Here is a 24,168-nt window from a genome sequence, read left to right as displayed (position 1 = left end):
GGTGTGGATACCTCTCCCTAGCATGACGTATTTTGACGAGTGAGTGTGGGAGGCTTCGGCTATCATCCCTATTGTCAAAGGCAAAATCATGAGACTTTGTGTTCCAAAGCGGACAATATCGTGTTAGCGGGTGGTCTGGACTGTTACAGATGGTATCAGAGCCAGAGCCCAAATCGATGTGCCAGCGAGAGCACTAGGCTCCCTTAGGGGGATGGATTGTAAGGTCCCACATCGATTAGGGAGGGGAACGAAGCATGCCTTATAAGGGTGTGGATACCTCTCTCTAACATGATGCGTTTTGATGAGTGAGTGTGGGGTTTCGGCTATCATCCCTATCGTCAAAGACAAAATCGTGAGGCCTTGTGTACCAAAGCGGACAATATCTTGCTAGCGGTTGGTCTGGGCTGTTACAGTTGCAGACCACGAGGTCCTCCAATTCATTTACCATTTTGCCTTTATTACTTTATAATTTTTTTACTTTGAGATTTTTTTCCCTTTAATTTGTTTATGTTTGAGCTATTGCTTACGTTCTGTTTGCATGTTCTGACACATACGCATATTTACCCACTACATTGCGTGAAATTACTTTTTACTTTTATCAAATATATATAGATACCCTAGGGTTATTTAATTATGAATGCATCAACTACTAATTAAAGTAGTAGTATACCACAAGTAATTGAGAATTAATAATTACATTAAAAATTATTGTCAATTTGGTCAAAAGTGGATACCTACCCAACATGTTTGTCATTAGTTATTTTTTATGAAGCACGAACACTTTTTTAATTTGTCGTGTCCATATGTCGGACACATTTTGGACACAACACTCATTGGCACTCGTTCGACACGCATGTCTTCTGTGTCCAATTGTGTCTTGATAAAAAATAAAAAATTCTTCCCCAGACACGCTTGGATACACCTAAATACCATCATGTGTCAGCATGTCCAAACTTATTCTTAACATGTATTCTTGAAATGAGTTTATAAATAGTATATATTATTAATTATTATAACAAAAAATACTTTTAAATACTTTATATAATTAAAAAAGTATTAAAAATAATAAAAAAAAATTAATTTATATTTTAATATCAATAAAATACCAAAATATCATTACATTTTATCTAAATAAAGCTTTATATTTTACATATATATTTTGTCCTTGTATCGTGCGTGTTCTTAATTAATAAAAGCAACTACTAATTCGTATGTTCGTGTGTTCCGTATCGTGCGTGTTCTGTACAGTGTCCATGAATAATATGTTATTCTTAATTAATAAAAGCAACTATTAGTATATTATTCATTCTTAATTAATAAAAGCAACTATTAATAGTCGATTAAACTTGAAAAATGAAGTCATGAACTGCGTTTTATATATATATATATATATATAACTGTCCTACCAATTTTAGGTCAGGGTGTAGAGTTTTAGAATATGTTTCGAATATTATTTTGATGTCACTATTCCTGTTTGCAGGGAGAGAGTGGCACAATAATAAACATGATGAGTGTGAAAGACACAGTTGCAACCCACAAGGTCCTCCAATTCGTTTTTTATTCTGTCTTTATTACTTTACAATTATTTTTTATTTTTGAGATTTTTTTCCTTTACTTTGTTTATGGGTAAGCTATTGCTTTTATTCTACTTGCATGTTCTAACACATATATGTATTCACCCAGCACATTGTAAGAAATTACTTCTTCCTTTAATTAGATATATATCAGATAACTTAGGATTATTAAATTATGCATGCATCAACTACTAATTAAGTAGAAGTATACCACAAAGACAATTGAGAATTAATAATCACATTTAAAATTGTTTTTTATTTGGTCAAAAGTGGACACCAACCCATCATATTTGTCGTCGGTTATTCTCTATAAAGCACAAATACTTTCCTGATTTATCGTGTCTGCGTGCCGAGTACATTTCAGACATGACACTTAGGCTTTGTTTGTTTTTGTAGATAGGACAGGACATGATACTGAGACAAAGACAGTGAGACAGAGACACTAAAAATTACTCTTTATGTATTGTGTTTGGATACAATGGACAAGACATTAATGTAATATCTAGTAATATGTTTGGATTAATATGAACAAGACTACAATATGATATAAAATTACTAAAATAGACATATTTAGTTTTAACTTTCATACCCACCTCTCATCACTGTCTCTGTCTTGGACTCCTTCATTGCCGCCCTAACCATACCCTTCCCGAAGAACTGTGGAGGAATGATTCTTATTCCATCTGCATGACGTTGCCTGTTTCCAGCGTCACTGCCAACTTGTTTTTTGTTTTTGCCCACTCAGTCTCTCTTCCTTCTCTTTTCGGTTGTTGTTCTGAATCTTCTATTTGTAAGTTTTATCCCGTTTGATTTTCATTAGATTTGGAGAAGTTGTTTCAAATCCTTGATTTAATAATGTCCAAAGACAAGTAAATTGATGTTTTTCCCTTAACATTGATTTATTGATTTAAACATGTCAGGGAAAAGTTTATTTGGAAAAGGAAATTAGGGTTTCGAAAAGCTCCCTTTTCAATTATTCTTTTTCTCAATTGCTCCTCGTTCACAATTTTAACATGAAAATTTGAATAATTTATTCCAATATATTGTATAATACATCTCGTTAACTATTTGCATGGAGTTTCGCAGTTGCTGATGTTCTAGCTTTTGTGGTGTCTCAAGTCTGTAGTCTCTGCTTCAACCTTCTCAGGTCTTAGGTCTCAGGTCTCAAGTCTCTTCTTCTCTACTTCAAGGCTTCAACCTTCTCAGGTCTTAAGTTTCAAGTCTCAGTCTCTAACTCTCCCTGATTCTATCTCCCTGACTCTATTCCTCTAATTTTTGAAATTTATTCTGAACATGCATATGATGTATTATTGATGATACTACTGAATTTTGAGATATTAATATTTTGAGTTTTTACTTGAATTCATTCCATTCTTATTGAATTAATTTTGCTGAGCTTGAGTTATAAATTCAATTGTTTAATCTATGATTGTTCTCAATTCTCTGTTGTTATTATTGATGATTAGTTATACTACTAAAGTTAGATGAAAGACCCTAACATTGATTCTTATATCTTTATATGGATATGGTGTGCATTGTGATAAAATGCTACCTTAGCATTTGAATTTTTTTGTTCCAACAAACAGTAGATACAATTTTTGTGAATATTCTTTGTTTTACCCATAAGGTTTTTACTCTTAATTATACAGGTTGCAGCAAGTCTAGCCGATCTTGTCAAGGTGCTTTTAGGAAGATTGTTCAGGCCAAAGGATTGAAAGGGATGTGGAAGTGTGTTTTGCCTAATGTCCAAAGAGCGTTCTTGGTGAACATGGGAGAATTAGCAGGCTATGATCATGCCGAAGAATTGGTTTTTAGAAGCAAGATAGCTTATGATAATGTTTACGCCCACACATTAGCTTCCATGATAATTTGTATTCTAGGTATCCTATGAGAAGTTTAGAAAAATTGCAGGGCTCTTTTCTTTCTAATGTAATGTTCTTAGTCATAAAAATAGTATTGTATTCATAAAAAGCTCACAATTCAATGCACACACACCTAGATTCATTCCTTATATTTAAACTATTATAAGCCTTTCTATGTAGTTGCCTTGTATGGCTAATTTTCATACTCTTAATAATGGAAGAGTTACGATTTGTTATGAAGATGGTATATATTTTTCTTGTTCTACTGAATGATCATTGATCACTTATGTTTTGTATTATAGTGCATCTTGTTAACGTACCTGAAAAATGAAAAAAAGAAGAAAAATAAAATAAATCGTCAGGGACTGGACTTGCATTTAACGTTAGTGAACTTGGATTCAAAGTTAACATTGTGTTTGTTTGAGAAGTAAATTTATACATGGCGCTAGGAAACTATGCAGCAGCTGCCAATGGCTATCTGGATATAACATGAACAATTTGTGCATCAAAATTCTGCATTAAGTCTGCACTAATTTCTGCATCAAAACTTTGCATTAAGTCTACACTAATTTTTGCATCAAAATTCTGCACTATAAACTCAATGCAAAATTTTAAAACAATTCAAATTAATTTCTGCACTAATTTCTGCACTAACATAAAGTCAAAAATCTGCACTAACAAAAAATATGCACTTACAAAAAATCAATGCAAAAATTCAAATTAGAACCACATAACTAAATGTATTACATGTCACATCCAAACACACAAGTTACACATTAAACATAATACTAACTTCAGTAATTTATTTCTTGAAAGAGATTAACTCTAACTCTAACTATGCAATATAGTTCTGGCAAATCCAACTTTTTTATTATGTCCTAGTGACCAAAAGGTTTTCTCCAGCTGAGGATTTGTGGAGAACTTGAGTGCAATCGAAATAATTTCGTCATCTGTGAAGCCAAGCTCGCTAAGCATGTCACCAATCCTTTTTTTTTTCATGAGTGTTTATCATAGCCTGAGCAAATGCATCCAAACGCTTTCCCTATTGATCAAACACATATTTTAGAGTCTTAGTTAGCTCCTTCATCATGTTGGTATCCTTCATCGCCTTAAATGAGTGTGGTATCTTTCCTTATTTTCTCTCAGAAGATGAAGCTACAGAATTAGATTGTTGGGAAAGAGATTCACTGAAATCATGATTTGAGTTAAACATAAAAAATTCTTCATCATCCATTTCTTCATCTCCATCTTTTTGTACTTCTTCTTCAGCGTCATTGCCACTTACAGCATCCATTCCACTTGCTCTTTCTTTACAAAATATTTTCTCCAAACGCGAATACAGGGGAAAGGGCTTCCCTGGAGTATACAACCTTTGTCCTTGTTTCTAGGAAAAGGAATACAAAAATATCATAGAAGGAAAAAATAGATGTTGAACAAAATATAAATAATTTAGTAAATTCAAACTAGAAAATCAACCTTCAAATATGCAGCTAGAATTTTTGTTGTCCACAACCACACATTGTTTCACATCATCCCATCCAAAACTGCTACAAGCTGCCATGTCAGCTACAAATTAATACTTCTCTTTTAACCTTTTAACCTTATTCTTGCAATGACTTATTTGAAAGCTACCATCTAAAAATTTCTCATTTATTTTTGTAGCAAGCTTCTCAAAAGATCTAGGTCTAAACTGACCCGCATAAGCTCTTCTTCCTTCGATGACAAGCTCCTCCATAAAGCCGACAAATGCCTCTGTTTCTTCGCCAGTCCAGACATGTCTGTCCATTTTTTCCTATAATCTACATTCAACTCAATCAAAATTCAAATAAATATTGCATATACATAATGTCATCATTGTAATAACTTATAAAATATAATACATTTAATAAAGTGCTACATGTAGTTCACATAATTAAAATTTTACAATTAGCTCTTACAACAAATGTCCAACCAAACAAATTGAAAGAATCTAATAAAACACACATACAAAAAAGAAACTAATTGATTCGAGAATTCATCCACTCATTGTACATTTCGTTTGCTAAATTGTCCCGCCAAACAGTCCAGTCATCGCTGCCCTCTACACTTTCAATCATGTCATCATCGCCATCTTCGTTACCACCATGATCCTCTCCAATAAGCACATGCTCCTCATCAAGTAGTGTGTCCTCTTCAGGGTCGAATTTCATATTAAGCCGAATAAAGTTTTGCAATAGACAACAAGCAATAATTATTCTATTTTGTGTCTTAATTTTGTAGAAACAATAACTCCCCAAAATTGCCCATCTCTTCTTCAGTAAACTAAAACAGCGCTCAATAATGTTCCTAGCCAAGAGTGTTTCTTGTTAAAATATTCTCGAAATTTTCTAGGAGCATTTCTACCATGAGCCCATTCTTGTACGTGGTATCAAGTATGCCTATATGGTGCTAGAAATCCCTTGCAATTAGTATAATCCGCATCCACTAAATAATAATTTCCTATAAATCGAAAGAGATGCATTATGAGGACTATGGAATTTGAATGAACTAAAAATATTGAAATATTTTTGTTACCTAAAAATTAAGAATTACATACCAATTGGTATCTTGAGGTTATTACGACGTGAAATGGCATCTCTAAGGATTCTTAAATCCGAAGTGGATCCTTTCCATCCACTAAGTACGTACACAAAATTCATATCTCGATTGCATATGCCTAGGACATTAGTTGATATCTTACTTTTTCTTGTTCGGTATCTTGATTTATATTTTTTAGGAACAGTCACATCTATATATGTTCCATCTAATGCTCCTAAATAACCCTAAACCAAAGAAATTGAAGTGTCAAGACTAATTCTATACAAAATGATAGATTATACAAAACCACTACCCCAATTATTTATTACATTTACCTTGAACCATTTCCATCCGGGATCTATGCAGCCATCTGGAATAGGAACAGCTTTTGCAAACAATAGTCTTTGTATACGTATGACCGAGGATAACACCTTGTTGAAATATCTACTTATTGTTTCTCCTGACCTATAAAATCTAACTTGAAGCGTGCAATTCTTTTTATGATGAACTAGTATTATTAAAAACGTAATCACTTGCTCAGGTATACTTACACGATATTCATCTCTTAATCCACCTTGAACTTTTCGTAACTCACACAATCTTCCTAACACATCTACACTCATCCTTAATTCTCAAATGCAATTTCTATCACCCCCTCCTATTATGTGGTTTAATACATTCCGTCTTACGGGATTAGTATTAATTTCTCTATTCCTAATCAACAAATGTCCTCTTCTCCTATTTCTCAAATACAAAAATGCAAACAATAAAACTAATATCGTAACAGTTTCAAGTTCAGCCTGAATCATAAAATAAAAAAATCGTCTAAATTGTTCAGAGCGGTCCGATGGTTCGATTCTTCCCTAATCAACACATAAAAACAACTTATATAATTAACACATACTAAAAATTATCAGCAACAATGAGCACAGCTGCCATAAGAGCAACAACAACATAACTCACTAATTACTTTCATTTTTAGTTCAAACAAATAACAAGAGACAAATTCAATACAATTTTTTCATTTCTTCTTATATGATTTTTAGATTGAAAAATCATAAAAAATTAAAAACAAAAGAAATAAAGACAAAGCAAAACGAAATTCTTTTGAATAGAAAAAAAACAAAAATAAGAAACAATAAGGGGATAGGCAGAGTAATACATGATTATGTGACTGATGAAGAGAAGAATAGGCTTCTGAAAATTGTAACATGAAAGAGCAGTAATTGGCTGCACAAAAAAAACAAATAAAAAAATAAAAAAAGATTAGAAGATACAAAATCAGAAGAGAGAAGAACCTAAAAAAATAAAAAAAAATCAAAAATAAAAAAGAAGATTAAGAATAAGGAAAAAGAAGAAAAAGAAAGAGAGAATAAAGACAAAGCAGAAACGAAATTCTTTTGAATAGAAAAAAAAAACAAAAATAAAAAATAATAAGGAGATAGGTAGAGTAATACCTGATTATGTGACTGATAAAGAGAAGAATAGGCTTCTGAAAATTGTAACAAGAACGAGCAGTAATTGGCTGCACAAAAAACCAATAAAAAATCAAAAAAAGATAAAAAGATACAAAATCAGAAGAGAGAAGAACCCTAAAAAAATCAAGAAAATAATTAGAAAAAAAAAGAAGATTAAAAATCAGGAAAAAGAAGAAGAAAAAAGAGAGACAGAAACAGACAGCAAGAAGAAGATATTACTGTGAAAGAAGTGAAAGAAGAGGAAGAACAGATCGTAGTTGAAGAGGACAACAGAAAGAGCAAGAAGAAGATGAATAATGAAAAGAGAGAGCAAGAAGAAGAGAGAGTACCTGGAAACGAAGGTCAAAAAAAGTTAAGGTTAGGGTTTTTCACAAGATAATATAAGGGGTAATAGTGGAATAATGAAAAATAACAAGGGACAAAAAGGAGAAAAAATTTTATTAAAAATTCCGTGTCTACTATCTTATTTTCGTGTCCATCAGTGTCCTTCATTTAGAAGTGGACACAAAAAAAAAAGTGTCCCAGAGACACTGTGTCCAGTATCCATGTCTCTCAATTCAAACACGTTTTACATATGTACTGTTCATATCTCTATGTCCTGTCCATAGAAACAATTGTAACCTTATTGACATTCGTTCAACACGCGTGTCTTTTGTGTCCAATCGTGTCTTAATAAAAAATAAAAAAATTTTCTTTAGACACATTTGGATATATCCAAATACAATTATATGTTAGCGTGTCCAACCTTATTCTTAACATATATTTTTAAAATGAATTTAAAAATAATATATATTATTAATTATTAAAACAAAAAATATTATAAATATTTAATATAATTAAAACTTATTAAAATAATTAAAAAATTAATTTATATTTTAATATTAATAAAATACTAAAATTATGGTAAAATTCACCATCTTAATGTGGTTGGCTTACTTGGCTTTTGTGCTTAAGGATTTCATCATGCTTTTAGTCTATGATTTTTTCCCAAAAGGATTACTTTAGAACTTGATCATCATATACGCCACACAACAATGACATTTTTCTTTTGGACGGGAGAAGTTACACCAAATTTGATATGTGTTTAAGAGAATATTTTTATCATTTTAGAGACAAGATGTAGAATATTAATATTGTTATATTTAAAAATTTGAATATTAAAAAAATTATACTATGTCGGTCTTGAGCATCAAAAAGACTAAGAATTCGTCTTAAAAACAGTAGTGCTGAAATAGTGACACTCATAAAGCGTATTGGATTAAATATAGGAATGTCAATGGGGCGGGACGGGGGCGGGGGATGTCTCCCTGCTCTCCGTCCCCGCCCCCAGAATTGATCCCCATCCCCGTCCCGATCTCTGTCATGGGGGGATAATCGTCCCCATCCCCATTCTCCGCGTTCTCCGTGTTTCCTGTGGGGTCCCATTCTCTATCTCCCTATGTTGAACATTTATATGAAAATTATAGTAAAAAATTAAAAAAAAAACAAAAAACAAACTACAAAACATTATTACAAACATATCTTATCCAAGATTATAAGTTCAGAAATACAACATAGCAAATCATAGTCCATAAGGGGTAAGCATTGAGCAGGAAGAGTGGCCGGTAGCGACTAACGAGGGGGTATGCTGCTATGGCTGTGACTCTGGACATAACTATGGGGATTGAGAGTTTTGAACTTTTCTGAAAAGTTGGGGCTTGGAAACGGTGCTAAGTGGAATAGTATGAGAGAATTAAAGACATTCAATAAGGTAGGGTTAAGGTTTTAAATAGGCAAAATTATGAAAAAGTCCCTATATTAGAAATAAATTAAGGATATTTAAATAAACTCAAAAATTTGGAAAATTATCGGGGACGGGGTGGGGATCCCCGCTCGGGTCCCCACGCCTATCTCGGAAGGATTTTAGTCCCCATTCCCATCCCCACGAAAAAAATTCCTCGTTTTCGGGTCCCATTCGTGGCAGTTTCCGCAGGGATCCCCGCGCTTCGGAGAATTTTGACATCCCTAATTAAATGAGGATGTAACACCCTAACTACCAAAGCTCGCGCTTCCGGCTGCGCAACTCTGATAGCTCGGACATTACGACGACACTTATACTATTTAATACTAAAATATGAGCCTGTTTAAAAACTTTAAACCGCAATACCCCATCTTTCCCCAATACATACCATACATATATATAGATACATCCATATATAAACAATATTACAAATATTAATCAATACAATTCCTATCCTCTTTAGAATATATCAAGATAAAGGCGAGGGTACAATAAATAATAAGCTAAAGCATAATCATTCAACAACAACTAAATAAACTCTTCATGACTTCTGCCCCATCCTGAAAGGGGAAAAATGTAGGGGGGTGAGAACATCATCCTCGAAAGGGTTCTCAGTAGGGGTTTTGGGAATTACTGTAATAGGATACGTGAAGATAAATCGTACCAGTGATTAATAACCGTCTTATGCCTCTTTCAAAATACGGTGTTCAAAAAATAAAGTCGGAAATCTTTTCTGAAAGAGATACCGTTCAATTCTCAAAACATCAAAGCCTTTCAAAAGGTTATCTATACTGAACCAAAATAGCATTTCATATCTTATTCCAAACCAGAACCACAAAACCGATCAACCATCGTCCATCTCATTCAACCACGGCCCTAGGCCCAAACAATCAACCACAACCAATCCACCACAATCCAACAGAGTCCAAACACAAACAACCCACACAAGCAGTTATTGCAAGTAGAACAATTAGCAGTTAATCACATAGGCAAACCAAGTACAATATGCACACCCAAACAATGTCACATAGATGCATATGATGCATGCCTGTCCCTAGTGGCTGATGATATCATCTGTCGGTTATAGAGCCAACCTGACAAGTCCTGGTAGCGAACCATTGGACTGTCCCTCTGTCGCGCATCCCCAACTCGAGTTACACTTGATAGCTACGATTTTAGGAAATTGCACGATCGGCAAAAATTCCTTCCGGCAAGTGCACCGGTTATCGTCAAGTAAAAACTCACAATAGAGTGAGGTCGAATCCCACAAGGATTGGTTGAGTGAGCAATTCGGATTAGAAGTGTGTTCTAGTTGAGCGGAATCAAGATTTAGATGAGAATTGCGGAATGTAAAATTGGCGGGAAACGTAAATGGCAAGAATTGAACCAATGCGTTCATTGAATTTTGCTTGGCATCTTATATGATTGGATCCCAATCCCTTGGCTCACCAATTCTCTCTAAAAACAAACAATTCCCAATCCCTTGGTTTAAATGTTCATAAGAAGAGATGACGCTCGATCACTGATTATACCACACAGTTTCATGAACCACAATTTGGTAGGATTACATGTCACAATATCCAAAAGCTCTCTAGCATGAATCCTCCATTCCTTTCCCAAGGTTCCGAAGGATTCCAATTATGGATAGTTTCTTTCCCAAGACAACTAACCAATGGAATTAGATCGAGAAGCTTCTAACCAAAATTCAGAGAAAAGATGAAGAAGAAAGATAAAACTATTATTGATTCATTGAATTACAATAGAGCTCCCTAACCCAATGAAAGGGGGTTTAGTGAGTCAAGCTCTGAACTCAATTACAAAAAGTATGAAACTTAGAAAATGATCCAAAAGTCCTCTTACTAACTTAAATTCTATCCTATTATACACTTTCTAAATTGAGCTTCTGTGTGTTTCTTGGGCTTTGAGGCCTTTCCCTGATTTCCTTTTGCTTTGGGTTTATGATCCATAATCCTGATGAGGCTGCTGATCCAATTCTGTAACATTCATTGAGCCAACTTAGTGATAATCAAGTAATGACACATGACTCAACAAATTAAAATTCCAGACTCATCAATTCTTCAGGCCCAATCCCATAAACCATGATATTCAATTGGGTTTCATACCAGAGTACGTTTAAGTTAATGTTGTGCTCAAATGCTACTTAAACTGCAATATCTTTGGCCCAGAAACCTTTTCAAATAGTGGCGTTTAAGTTGCAGTTTAAGCTTAAACTGCAACTTAAACGTTGGACACTCCTGGAGGTGGTATAATTCAAGCACGTTTAAGCTTCAGTTTAAGGTTAAACTGAAGCTTAAACGTGGAAATGGAAGAAAGCAACCTTGGAGGGTGGAATTGTCGAACACGTTTAAGCTTCAGTTTAAGGTTAAACTGAAGCTTAAACGTGGAAATGGAAGAAGGCAACCCGGGAGGAGAAATGTCGAACACGTTTAAGCTCCAGTTTAAGGTTAAACTGGAGCTTAAACGTGTGAAATGGAGAAAGCAACCTGGAGGAGAAATGTCGAACACGTTTAAGCTCCAGTTTAAGGTTAAACTGGAGCTTAAACGTGGAAATGGAGAAAGCAACCCTGGAGGAGAAATGTCGAACACGTTTAAGCTCCAGTTTAAGGTTAAACTGGAGCTTAAACGTGGAAATGGCTCCCTGGTGCATTTCTCATTTCTGGCGTTTAACTTCCAGTTTAAGGTTAAACTGGAGGTTAAACGCCACTTTCAGCTTTCATGATTTTGGCGTTTAAGCTCCAGTTTAAGCTTAAACTGGAGCTTAAACTGGAGCTTAAACTGGAGCTTAAACTCCACATGTGATATTCAAGCTTCCTTTATTGATTTTGTTGCTTCCTTGCCTAGCCTCTTCTTCCCTGAAATCATCCAAACAACTGCATCAAAGTCTTGCAAAATTTCATGAGAAATCTTCCATTCATAGTATTCAAGTAATATAACTAAAAACTCATGGAATTTGCATCAAAATCATACTGTTTGGATGGTTCATTGCTTTGTTATTCATTTAACCATTCTTGGTTACTTTAAGCTCAAGAAAATGCATAAAACAACTAAAACTAACAGAAAAATGCTAGTGAAACTAGCCTAAGATGCCTTGGCATCACAACACCAAACTTAATACTTGCTTGTCCCTAAGCAAGTCCTGAGTTATTTGAGAAGAAAGTATGAAACAGAAAGCAATTACATTGGCTATATTAGTAAGCACTTGAAGTTCATCAGAAGGGTTTTATGCAGAAAGTTGCAGCATCACTTTTTCATTCTTATCAGGTGAGATTATCACTTTTTCATTGCATCCATCAAACACTGCTATGGCCTCTTGTTATTCTTATGTCCTTGGCACTTTTCCCTTCTTTGTTTTTCTTTTTCTTAGAGCTCCTTTGCTCCTTGTTTGCTCAGTGTCATGTGTTGCACAAGCCTTTGGCATTTTCTTTTTCTTATCAGTGCACTACACATATCCACTACAGGCATTTTAGTTCACATTTCTTCTTGAGACATTGGTGCTCAGCACCTCTTTGTGTGACTAATGTTTTGTATTAGGTTGCTCTTGATAATGGACTTTTGGTTGATAATCCCGGGTTAGTTAACCCAAGTTACCAAGTGTTGAAACACTCCTCAGAACCTATTCATCCAAGCATATCCTTAATACATAAACACCACAGGCATTTGTCTCAGAAGTTCAAACCATTGGTGCCTAGCTTATTTTCTCAATTTTTTTTGCTTTTTGGTTGCCCTTTTTCAGTGGCTTTTTCTTCTTCTTTTTCTTTCTTTTTCATGGCCAAAGACATTTATTCATCAAGATCCATAGACAGTATTCAAACTTCTACAAAAAAAATGATAATTCTACACTCAATTTCCAGTGATCTGACTAAACAATCAAGCATGCATACCACCACTTAATTCTACTTGATTTGTCACTAATTGAGCCAATTTACTTTTGTTCAAACTTTTCTTTTATTTTTGGAAACAGAACAAGCATGGCAAGCATTTGTTTAAGAAGGTGAAGTTATATCCAAACATTTAGGCATTCACTTTATTCAAAGCAGTAAACAGACAAACATATTAGAAATTTCACATAAAACTTAAATGACTTAAAATGAAAGAAAGCTCATAAAGACAATTCACAAACTATTACTTGATTATTAAGGAACAAGACCACCTCTCATTTGTTGCTTGCTTCTTCTTGATTCTTGGGGTCCTGTTTCTTCTTGCTTCTTGTCTCTCTTTGACCACTTGTACTTCCTTTGTCTTTTCTTATGAGCTTTGTCCAGAATCCAGCTTTTTTCATTGTTTCTTCCACTCCTTTTTCAAGGATCACTGCCTTGTTTATTTCTCCTTCTTTCCTCCCCTTGAAATAATCATCAAAAGTTGGGAATGCTGGGTCCATCTTGTGTAGATGTTCCCCTATGTAGTTAAGCTTGATTTGAGAACTGATGTTGTAATCAGCTTGAACTGCATATCTTGCATTCTGCAAAGTGGTGGCTTCCTTGATTGCCAAGATATTGTCATCTTGGTGTTGGCCTATGTGGCTGAGGGATTCCTGTAATTGTAAATTCTGTTCCCTTTGCAGATCTAGGAATCTTGATTCAAAGTTCCTTTGCATGTCCATCATTTTTAGGTGAAAGTCCTCTTGCTTCTCTTGAGACCTCATGTATTGTTGAGACATTCCTTCTATGATTTCCTGCATTCTGCTCATATCCATGGGGTCTCTGGGAACTTGTTGCCTTCTTTCTGGATTTCCTTGCTCTTCTTGCTCTTCTTCTCTTTCTTGCTCTGCTTCTTGCTCCTCTTTTGCTTCTTGCTCCTCTTCTGCTTCTTGCCCTCCTTCATTTCTTATTTTTGTATGTCTTGGAGTAATTGGGCCAAGAGTCATTCTGTGAGCAGTCATGGCCATTCCAGGATGTAGCCAATTAGGTCTTGCATCTTCAAGTGGTACTTGGGCCTGGATGCATAGTCTGATGATGGTGCTAGGGAAGTGGAGCCAGGAGTCAGGGTCACTTTTCTCACTAAACTCTTGTATCTGTTCAGCAATGAGTTTATGAACTTTGATCTCTCCTCCCATCATAATGCAATGTAGCAAGATGGCTCTTTTAGGGATTATTTCTGAAGAGTTTGCAGTGGGTAGGATGGATCTCCTAACTATTGCATACCACCCTTTAGCTTCAGGTGTTAGGTCTCCCCTTCTCAAGATTCTTGGAGCCCCTTTTGTTTTTCTCACCCATTCAGCTCTGATGGCACAAAGGTCTTCAGCAATAGTCTGATAGTCAGGTTCTCCTATCATCCTATCCTCATAACTTGCTTGGCTGAAATGTATGTTTTTCAGGCCAAGAGTTTTCATGATTGCCTTGGGGCTGAAGTCAACTTCCACCCCTCTCACATAGCTTTTGTATGTGGGTTTCTCGGTTGGATCCTCCCTCACTGCATTTGCATAAAACTCCTTCACCAGGTTGATGTTGATTTTAGTGATTGGCTTAGTCAGGAGCTCCCACTTCCTCTTTTTGATCTTCTCCCAAACACTTGGGAACTCCTCCTCTCCAAGGTCAAAGGGAATCTCAGCTAGTATCCTTTTAGGTCTCATCCATTCGGCCTGAATCTCATGGAAAACCGATTTGTATTTCCATGCATCAAATTCCCTTTCCTCCTCCATTGGCTGCTTGTTTTCTTCTTTGTGGCTAGATGAGGCTGCCATTGGTTCTTTAGTTTTGGCAAGTGACAAGCTAAGGTTGACAAGGTGAAGTAAGAAAATGTTGTTAGAAGTGTGGTGAGGTTGTTTTCGGCAAGAGGTAGTTATGCTATGATGAAAGAATATGTGCAAGAAGAGATTGGTGGTGTGGAACTCGTTCCCCAAGTGGTTCTTTATAGTGCATGCAAGTGAAAAAATGGACGGCTAGGGTGATTTGTGAAGGATGGCTTGATGGTAATATATGAATTCGGGAGAAAGACGAATTGCTTTTCACTTTCTTGGAAGTATTCTGGGTGCATAAGTTGTACATGTAGCTATCTTTTCATGCAGAACTTCCTTTTCCCATGTGTCAGTTTCAAAGACTTGTGAACTCCCTTTTGACCAAGCACCGTACCCCCCCTTTGTCTTTTTCATCCATTCTTATCCTTCCTTTTGTACCTGCACAAACAAACACTTTGCTATCATTTTTTTCGGTCCTGCGAATAATGAATAGTACTTGCACTGTTTTTCCTTCTTTTTGAATTGTAAATCAATGATTGACTTCATGAGCTTATAGCCGTGACCCTTGTATGTATGCACACTTATTACTGGACACCAAACTTAGTGTTTAATGTCTCCTGATGACATGAAATCATGTTGGTTGTCCTAATGAATGCATAATTCTAATAAATCATAGTCACTTTGGCTCTTTGATCCTAAACAATTTTACTACCTAAAGTAGTTGAAATCAAAGTATAAAACATGCAAATGGTATACTTGTCATGAATTCTAAATCCAGAGACTTCTTGCTTTTCATTAACTGTGTTCAAAGAGGAACCCAAACTTAATGTTTGGTTGTGCACCTTGAATGAGATTGAATACAATTTGAATAAGATTTGGGGTGCCTTCAGGCACACCAAACTTAGAGACCAATTGCATTTACATGCAATGTTTAGTGCACCTTATCAACAGTTGTCCTAAGGATTCAAGTTCATGCATAAGAAACCATGCTTTATTAGATGCAAAGCAAAACAATAAAGAGTAAGGATACTAACATGGGTTGCCTCCCATGAAGCGCTTCTTTAACGTCACTAGCTTGACGGTTGTCCCTTGTTAGGGTGATTGTAGTGCTTGATGTCCTCCCTCTCACTATGAAAACGTCCCCATTTGATTCCTCATGATTTCTAAATGTTCCATAGAAAGAACTTTCCTGATTGTGAACACTTGAGGGAGCTGGGAAGGAATGGTTTTTAGGCCAGGTGGATTGGCAGATAATGACTTGATATCACTTTATCTCCTGGAGAGAACCTTCAGTGGGAATTTTCTTGTTTCTCCACCCTCTTGGCAATTTCTTTACGATTCTTCCTTCTCTCTTGAGGATTTCTTCACCCTTATGCCAGGAGGATCCTTCTGAGCTGTTCTATTGATTCTTGTGGCTTTAACTCTTGCAATTCTTGTTTGCCTTCCAAGGACTGTTTCAGAGTTTCAGCTGCTGGGTTGCTTTCCTCAAACACAGATGGCTACTATCATCCTTAGGCTTTTCAGGTTCTGGTTCAGGCAGATGCAGGTTTGAAAACATGAAAATGAGCTGTTCATCATGTATTCTCAAAATTAGCTCTCCTTGTTCTACATCTATGAGCGCTCTAGCAGTGGCTAGAAAGGCCTTCCCAGAATGATAGGGTGTAGGTAGCTTTCCTCCATGTTCAAAATGACAAAGTCTGTGGGGAAAATAATTCCCACTTTCACCAGCACATTCTCAACTACCCCTTCAGCTTGCTTCTGAGTTTTGTCAGCCAGTTGTATGATTACATCAGTGGATCTCACTTCATTCAGTTGTAGCCTCTTCATAAGAGTCAGAGGCATCACATTTATGCTAGCTCCTAGATCACAGAATCCTCTGTCAATTTTTGTTTTCCCTATGATGCAGGGGATATGAAAACTTCTTGGGTCTGTTTTCTTAGAGACTATGTCCTTCTTGATGAGGGCACTGCATTCTTTGTTCATTATTACAGTTTGTCCTCTCTTCAAAACTCTTTTCTTGCTCAGCAATTCCTTCAAATACTTGATATGTGTAGGCATCTGCTGGAAAATCTCAAGAAATGGAATATTGATATGGAGAGACTTAAATGTCTCTAAAAACCTTGAATATGTTTTCCCTTTTTCACCTCCTCCTAACCTCTGAGGAAATGGTGCTTTTGGTTGGTATGTTTCTAGCATGCCTTTATTTTGTAGTTCCTTGGCTTGCTCAGTTTCACTTTCCTGCTTAGCTTCTTCCACACCTTCCTTCAAGATTTCTGGCTCCTGTTCTGAGGGTCTGATTCCTTCTTCTTCTGAGACTTCCTTCAATATGGTGATGGCCTTGCATTCTTCCCATCACTCCCTTTTGTTCCCCTTTAGGATTCTTTTCTGTGTCACTAGGGAACACTGCAGTTGACTTGGGGGCCTGTTGAGATAGCTCTCCTACTCGAGACTCCATCCTCTTGAGTTTTCACCATGGTTCCTTAAGGTAATCTCACATCATCCCTAAAGCTTTTCAACTCACTTATGTCCTGACCCATGTTTGCAAGCATTCCTTCTCCTGTTTAATTGATCTTGAAATTGTTGGTTCAGATTAGGTTGGGCAGGTTGATTATTTTGGCCATGATATGGTGGTGGGAGTAAGTTTTTGTGTGGCTTGGTATGATCTTTGGTTGGAGTTTTGGTATGTGGAATTGTTATGTTGGTTGGGTTTGTAAGGTTTGTGGTTTGTGGTTGGGTTTGCTGGTTTCCCCACCCAAAGTTTGGGTGGTTTTTCCAGCCTGGGTTGTAAGTGTTGGAATGTGGATCATGGTTGCCTTTGTTGATTTCCCACATAGTTGGCCTCTTCCCAATCACCTCCTTCAGTGCTTACCTCCTCTTGATCTGTGTGTATTGCAGCCACTTGATTTGTTCCTAATTTCCTGGTGAGCTCTGCTAGTGCTTGGCAAACCCTTGTTTTGGGCTAGAATTGTATCAACCTGGTTCAGCTCCATGACTCCCTTAGTGTTGTGTCTCTCTGAAGCATAGTAGTACTCATTCTCAGCCACTGTCTCAATCACTTCAATGGCTTCTTCCACAGTCTTCTTCCTGTTCAATGAACCTCCTGATGAATGGTCTACAGCCTTCCTTGATTCATAAGAAAGTCCATCATAGAAATATGCATTGCACCCAGTCATGGAACATGTCTGGTGGGCATTTCCTTGTCAACTCCTTGAACCTCTCCCATGCCTCGTAGAGAGTTTCACCATCTGTTGTCTAAAAGTCTGAACCTCAGATCGAAGCCTATTGACCTTTTGTGGGGGGTAGAAACGTGCCAGAAACTTGCTTTCCACCTCATCCCAGGTTGTTAGGCTTCCCCTTGGGAATGATTCCAGCCACTTAGCCCCTTGTCCCTAAGTGAAATGGGAACAAGAGTTTATAGGCATCTTCCTGGACTCCATTGGACTTCACAGTGTCGCAAATTCTCAGGAATTTTGTGAGATGTTGGTTTGGATCTTCATTAGCACTCCCACCAAATGAACAATGATCCTCCACCAGTGATATTAGCTGTGGTTTGAGTTCAAAATTGTTGGCCTGAATGGTGGTTTCTGAATGCTGCTACCAAATTCCCAGAGGTTGGGTTTATGTATGAACCAAGAACCCTCCTCTCGGGAATGGCATTGTTTCCATCAGCTCTCTCATGGTTGTGAACTTCTCTATCCATGTTGAGATCTAGAGCTTCCTCAAAATTGTCCTCAGATTCTCCTTCAGATTCTTCTTCTCCCAGTACTCTCTTCCCTCTTGCTTCCCTTCTAAGTTTATGAAGAGTCCTCTCTGGTTCGATATATGGATGAGTTGATGTCTCTCCTCTCCTACCTGTCATACAAGAACACAGCACAGGCAACAAACAAGTGAAATACTCTTGGTTAATGGAAGAGTATGGTTAGAGCAGTTGAGGAATTAATTCAAATAGTTAGTGAGTCAGTGAGTTAGTTGCTTGAATTTAAAGGCATAGAGAAAGAAAGCAAGTAACAGAGTGCAGAAATTAAAAATTCAACAAGTAACTTGAACTGAATTAACAAAACAAGAAAAATGCTCAATCTAGTTAACTTCCAATTTGAGAATTGTCAATCGAAAACCAATCCCTGGCAACGGCGCCATAAACTTGATAGCTACGATTTTAGGAAATTGCACGATCGGCAAAAATTCCTTCCGGCAAGTGCACCGGTTATCGTCAAGTAAAAACTCACAATAGAGTGAGGTCGAATCCCACAAGGATTGGTTGAGTGAGCAATTCGGATTAGAAGTGTGTTCTAGTTGAGCGGAATCAAGATTTAGATGAGAATTGCGGAATGTAAAATTGGCGGGAAACGTAAATGGCAAGAAATTGAGATTGCGGAATCTTAAATTGCATGAATTAAAGAGCGAGAAGCTAAATTGCTGAAATTAAAAAGGGATCGGGGTGATTGCATGAATTTAATTGCAGAATGTAAAGAGAAAGTGGTAGATCAGAAATGGGGAATTCATTGGGTTTCAGGAGATATTGAGATCTCCGAATCAAAACATTTTTATCCCTTCCTCAACCAATGCGTTCATTGAATTTGCTTGGCAATCTTATATGATTGGATCCCAATCCCTTGGCTCACCAATTCTCTCTAAAAACAAACAAATTCCCAATCCCTTGGTTTAAATGTTCATAAGAAGAGATGACGCTCGATCACTGATTATACCACACAGTTTCATGAACCACAATTTGGTAGGATTACATGTCACAATATCCATCCAAACCCCAATCCAATTCACTGTGAGAAAGCTTCTCTAGCATGAATCCTCCATTCCTTTCCCAAGGTTCCGAAGGATTCCAATTATGGATAGTTTCTTTCCCAAGACAACTAACCAATGGAATTAGATCGAGAAGCTTTCTAACAAAAATTCAAGAGAAAAGATTGAAGAAGAAGATAAAAACTATTATTGATTCATTGAATTACAATAGAGCTCCCTAACCCAATGAAAGGGGGTTTAGTGAGTCATAGCTCTGAACTCAATTACAAAAAGTATGAAAACTTAGAAAAATGATCCAAAAGTCCTCTTACTAACTTAAATTCTATCCTATTTATACACTTTCTAAATTGAGCTTCTGTTGTGTTTCTTGGGCTTTGAGGCCTTTCCCTGATTTCCTTTTGCTTTGGGTTTATGATCCATAATCCTGATGAGGCTGCTGATCCAATTCTGTAACATTCATTGAGCCAACTTAGTGATAATCAAGTAATGACACATGACTCAACAAATTAAAATTCCAGACTCATCAATTCTTCAGGCCCAATCCCATAAACCATGATATTCAATTGGGTTTCATACCAGAGTACGTTTAAGTTAATGTTTGTGCTCAAATGCTAACTTAAACTGCAATATCTTTGGCCCAGAAACCTTTTCAAATAGTGGCGTTTAAGTTGCAGTTTAAGCTTAAACTGCAACTTAAACGTTGGACACTCCTGGAGGTGGTATAATTCAAGCACGTTTAAGCTTCAGTTTAAGGTTAAACTGAAGCTTAAACGTGGAAATGGAAGAAAGCAACCTTGGAGGGTGGAATTGTCGAACACGTTTAAGCTTCAGTTTAAGGTTAAACTGAAGCTTAAACGTGGAAATGGAAGAAGGCAACCCTGGAGGAGAAATGTCGAACACGTTTAAGCTCCAGTTTAAGGTTAAACTGGAGCTTAAACGTGGAAATGGAGAAAGCAACCCTGGAGGAGAAATGTCGAACACGTTTAAGCTCCAGTTTAAGGTTAAACTGGAGCTTAAACGTGGAAATGGAGAAAGCAACCCTGGAGGAGAAATGTCGAACACGTTTAAGCTCCAGTTTAAGGTTAAACTGGAGCTTAAACGTGGAAATGGCTCCCTGGTGCATTTCTCATTTCTGGCGTTTAACTTCCAGTTTAAGGTTAAACTGGAGGTTAAACGCCACTTTCAGCTTTCATGATTTTGGCGTTTAAGCTCCAGTTTAAGCTTAAACTGGAGCTTAAACTGGAGCTTAAACATGTGATATTCAAGCTTCCTTTATGATTTGTTGCTTCCTTGCCTAGCCTCTTCTTCCCTGAAATCATCCAAACAACTGCATCAAAGTCTTGCAAAATTCCATGAGAAATCTTCCATTCATAGCATTCAAGTAATATAACTAAAAACTCATGGAATTTGCATCAAAATCATACTGTTTGGATGGTTCATTGCTTTGTTATTCATTTAACCATTCTTGGTTACTTTAAGCTCAAGAAAATGCATAAAACAACTAAAACTAACAGAAAAATGCTAGTGAAACTAGCCTAAGATGCCTTGGCATCAACACTCATCATAAACTTGATCATAAACATGATCCATATCCATCACCCTCACTGGTGAATATTTACGGGGGCGAGCTCATCCGGGACTTTCACAGTGCCCGGCCACACTTACGACATAGGGTCAACAGAGTATCAAGTCTCAACTTGGAGCACATGGTGGCTAGCCACTGCTACTACCCAGGGAAACCCGTATCTCAGATAGTGGAAGTGCAACATTCACATTTATCAATGATTCAGCATAAACATGCATTCAATCTCATCCATGGATCACCATCCATCTCAGCCATCCGGCTCACGGTTCATTCCAGAACCAGCCAATATTCATATCATACACAGCCATTCCGGCTCACGGTTCAAACCAGAACCAATCAATATGTATAAACATACACAGCCATTCCGGCTCTCAACAAAACAGCACTTCCACATTCAAAATCATCAAATTCATGAAATCGGCATTTAAGCCATAAATCATTTTCTCAATTCATTTCACTTTGAAATCAAGTTTCGACTCTTTTTAGCCTTGGCTTTTAGGAATCTCTTTTCTCAAATCATCTCAGGCTCATAAGCCAAATCTACTCAAAGTGAGTTCCCCTTTTAAAATAAAGCCACTCTCGGCATTTTCTTTCCAAACTTTCAAACCATGGCAAGTTAAGGATTTATTTCAAAGCATTCAAAATCACCCATCCAACAATGGGATTTTATAACAAAAGCTTCTCGGCAGAGTCCCAAGTCTTTAGGGAAGGTCAACCTATATCAATTCCTTAAAATTCATTGAAACTCTTAAAATCATAGATTTCTCGGTTCAAGTAAATAAAACTGAATTTACTATAAAACCGGCCATACAAAATCACAAGTTCCAACCCGGTCCAAAAATCAACTCATTTGAAACGGAACCGGTTCATTTGAATCAAACCACTTTCAGGTTTCTTTTTAGAACCCATTTTTCTAACTCTTCCAAAATGCCTCAAACTTGATTAATCAATCAAAAGTCTAGATTCCTTTGAAATCACTAAAAATCCCTTTTTATATTAAAATCAATATTAGAGCATCATTCTTTCCTTCAGTGATTCAAACGGTAAAAATAGTTCAGTTCTAAATAAGCCGAACTCAACGTATAAGGTTCATTAAATAAATTAAGCTTGAAAACATAAATATCCTCTTAATAAATCAAATAATACAATTTCTCAAATCTAACCCTTTTTAAATAACTTTTCAAACAAGACTAGGATTTTGCAGAAATTTCGGCAGCACCTCCCCTAAAACTTGGACTTTTGCCACCCGGTTCGGGTCCCAACTAAACCATTTCTCATTCCTTTTCAACAGCTCAAAACCAGAAATCAATTTAAAGCAAGCTAAATCCAACAATCGCCTCAGTGGCGTATCTCAAGGAAATCATTTCAAAATCAACTCAATATCAACCGTTTTAACTCATTCCCAAGGCCTTAAAGAAACAGCTCAGTAATAAATCATTTGTCCAAACCAAGTCAATTAAAGTAAACCAGGCTGAATTCAAAAGTGCATTCGACTTTTCAAATCATCAAAATAATTAACTCAAATCAAATCAATCCTCAACGAATTAAACTCGGATTCAAATCTTTAAAGAATCAACTTCAAACATTACATTTCACAAGCCGCACAACAATTCAGCCAAACTAACACCCATAATCATTCGAGTTAATCAAATAATACATAAGGCAGATACAATCACTAAATACACAATATCTCACATCAGTATCCATATGTAATAATTCCAATACATAAAATATAGTTTTTGGAAAGCGCCCCTACCTCAAAACGCAATTCCATAATCCAAACGTCTCATAGAGTCCTTTTCGCCTCATCCCAAATTGACGGCAACCAAAACCTCAGCTCCCAGTCACGTTCGCAATAACCATAGCAACACTAATCGCAATACGTAACAAACGGGATTAACTCTCATAACAACGAATGCTACAACACCTTAACGTTTAACAGGACAGCGACTAAAGGGGTTACCGGAACGTAAACGCTTACCGCAAATAAGAAGGAACAGCTGAACCGGAACAGCGGCGGTCTCCGAACCGGCTCGGCGGCAGCGGTGATCAGGCTCCGGCGATGGCGACTGAAACTAATATGCAGTGATCATAGTATTCTCGGAATTCAAAAAGGATAGAAACCACAATTAAAACCCTTACCGGCAAAGTTTTTCCGGCGACGGCAGCGGTGTTATCCGGCTGTCAAGCACGGCGGCGCGGTTTCCTTTTCTAGTAGCGACACTCGTGGCGACAACCTTCCACCACGGCGAGCCCAGCCACGCGGTGTGACAGCAACCCTGTGACGGCTCCCTCTCGCGTCTCATCTCCCTCTGCGTGCAAGTTCAGTGACGGTGCACAGCCCCTGCCGAGCTCCGTTTGCCATCTGAGGAACGCTCCCCTTCCCGCTCTCTTGCAGCAGATCTGGCCGACACGTCTCCACCGACGGCACCCGGAAGCACGAGGCTGACAGCGGCGCTCATGACGGGATTCACAGCAAGGAGCGACCGCAACCACTCAAGCCTCGAAGACGATAGCAGCAGTGGTGGCATTCCTCGGCGACCCATCATTTGCGGCGGCGCTGAGCAGAGACGGCGACGAGCTTGGTCGACGATGGTAGCACGAACAGCAGAGGCGGCTCTGAAGAACAGCGACGGCCATGAATGCGACAGCACGAGTCCCTCCCCTCGGTGGTGGCGCTGGCTCGCGTCGTTCTCTCTTCCTCTGCGGGCCCTCGACGGTGATGACTCTGAAGGGAACGGCAAGCAAGGACAGCGGCTCCTCGTGCGACAAATCGGCGGCATGAGTGCTGGCGGGAGTGGCTGCGACAAGGACGGCGTAGTGGCGGCGGGCTGCACGGAGGCAGCAGCGTGGCTCACCTCCCCTTCTCCTCCGCCGTGA

At 37.5% G+C, this 24,168-nt stretch overlaps 1 non-coding gene across 1 annotated transcript; it reads left to right on the top strand.

Moving 5' to 3' along the window:
- The first annotated feature begins 18,123 nt into the window (after positions 1–18,123).
- LOC130959026 (small nucleolar RNA R71) lies at positions 18,124–18,226 on the top strand. The gene has a single exon (XR_009078123.1). It is a non-coding gene; the product is annotated as a small nucleolar RNA R71 (small nucleolar RNA).
- Positions 18,227–24,168: the final 5,942 nt, after the last annotated feature.

Source organism: Arachis stenosperma, chromosome 10 (assembly GCF_014773155.1).
Source record: "Arachis stenosperma cultivar V10309 chromosome 10, arast.V10309.gnm1.PFL2, whole genome shotgun sequence".
NCBI lineage: Eukaryota > Viridiplantae > Streptophyta > Magnoliopsida > Fabales > Fabaceae > Arachis > Arachis stenosperma.
Note: the sequence above shows the minus strand (reverse complement) of the source record. Positions and strands in the feature narration are given on the sequence as shown.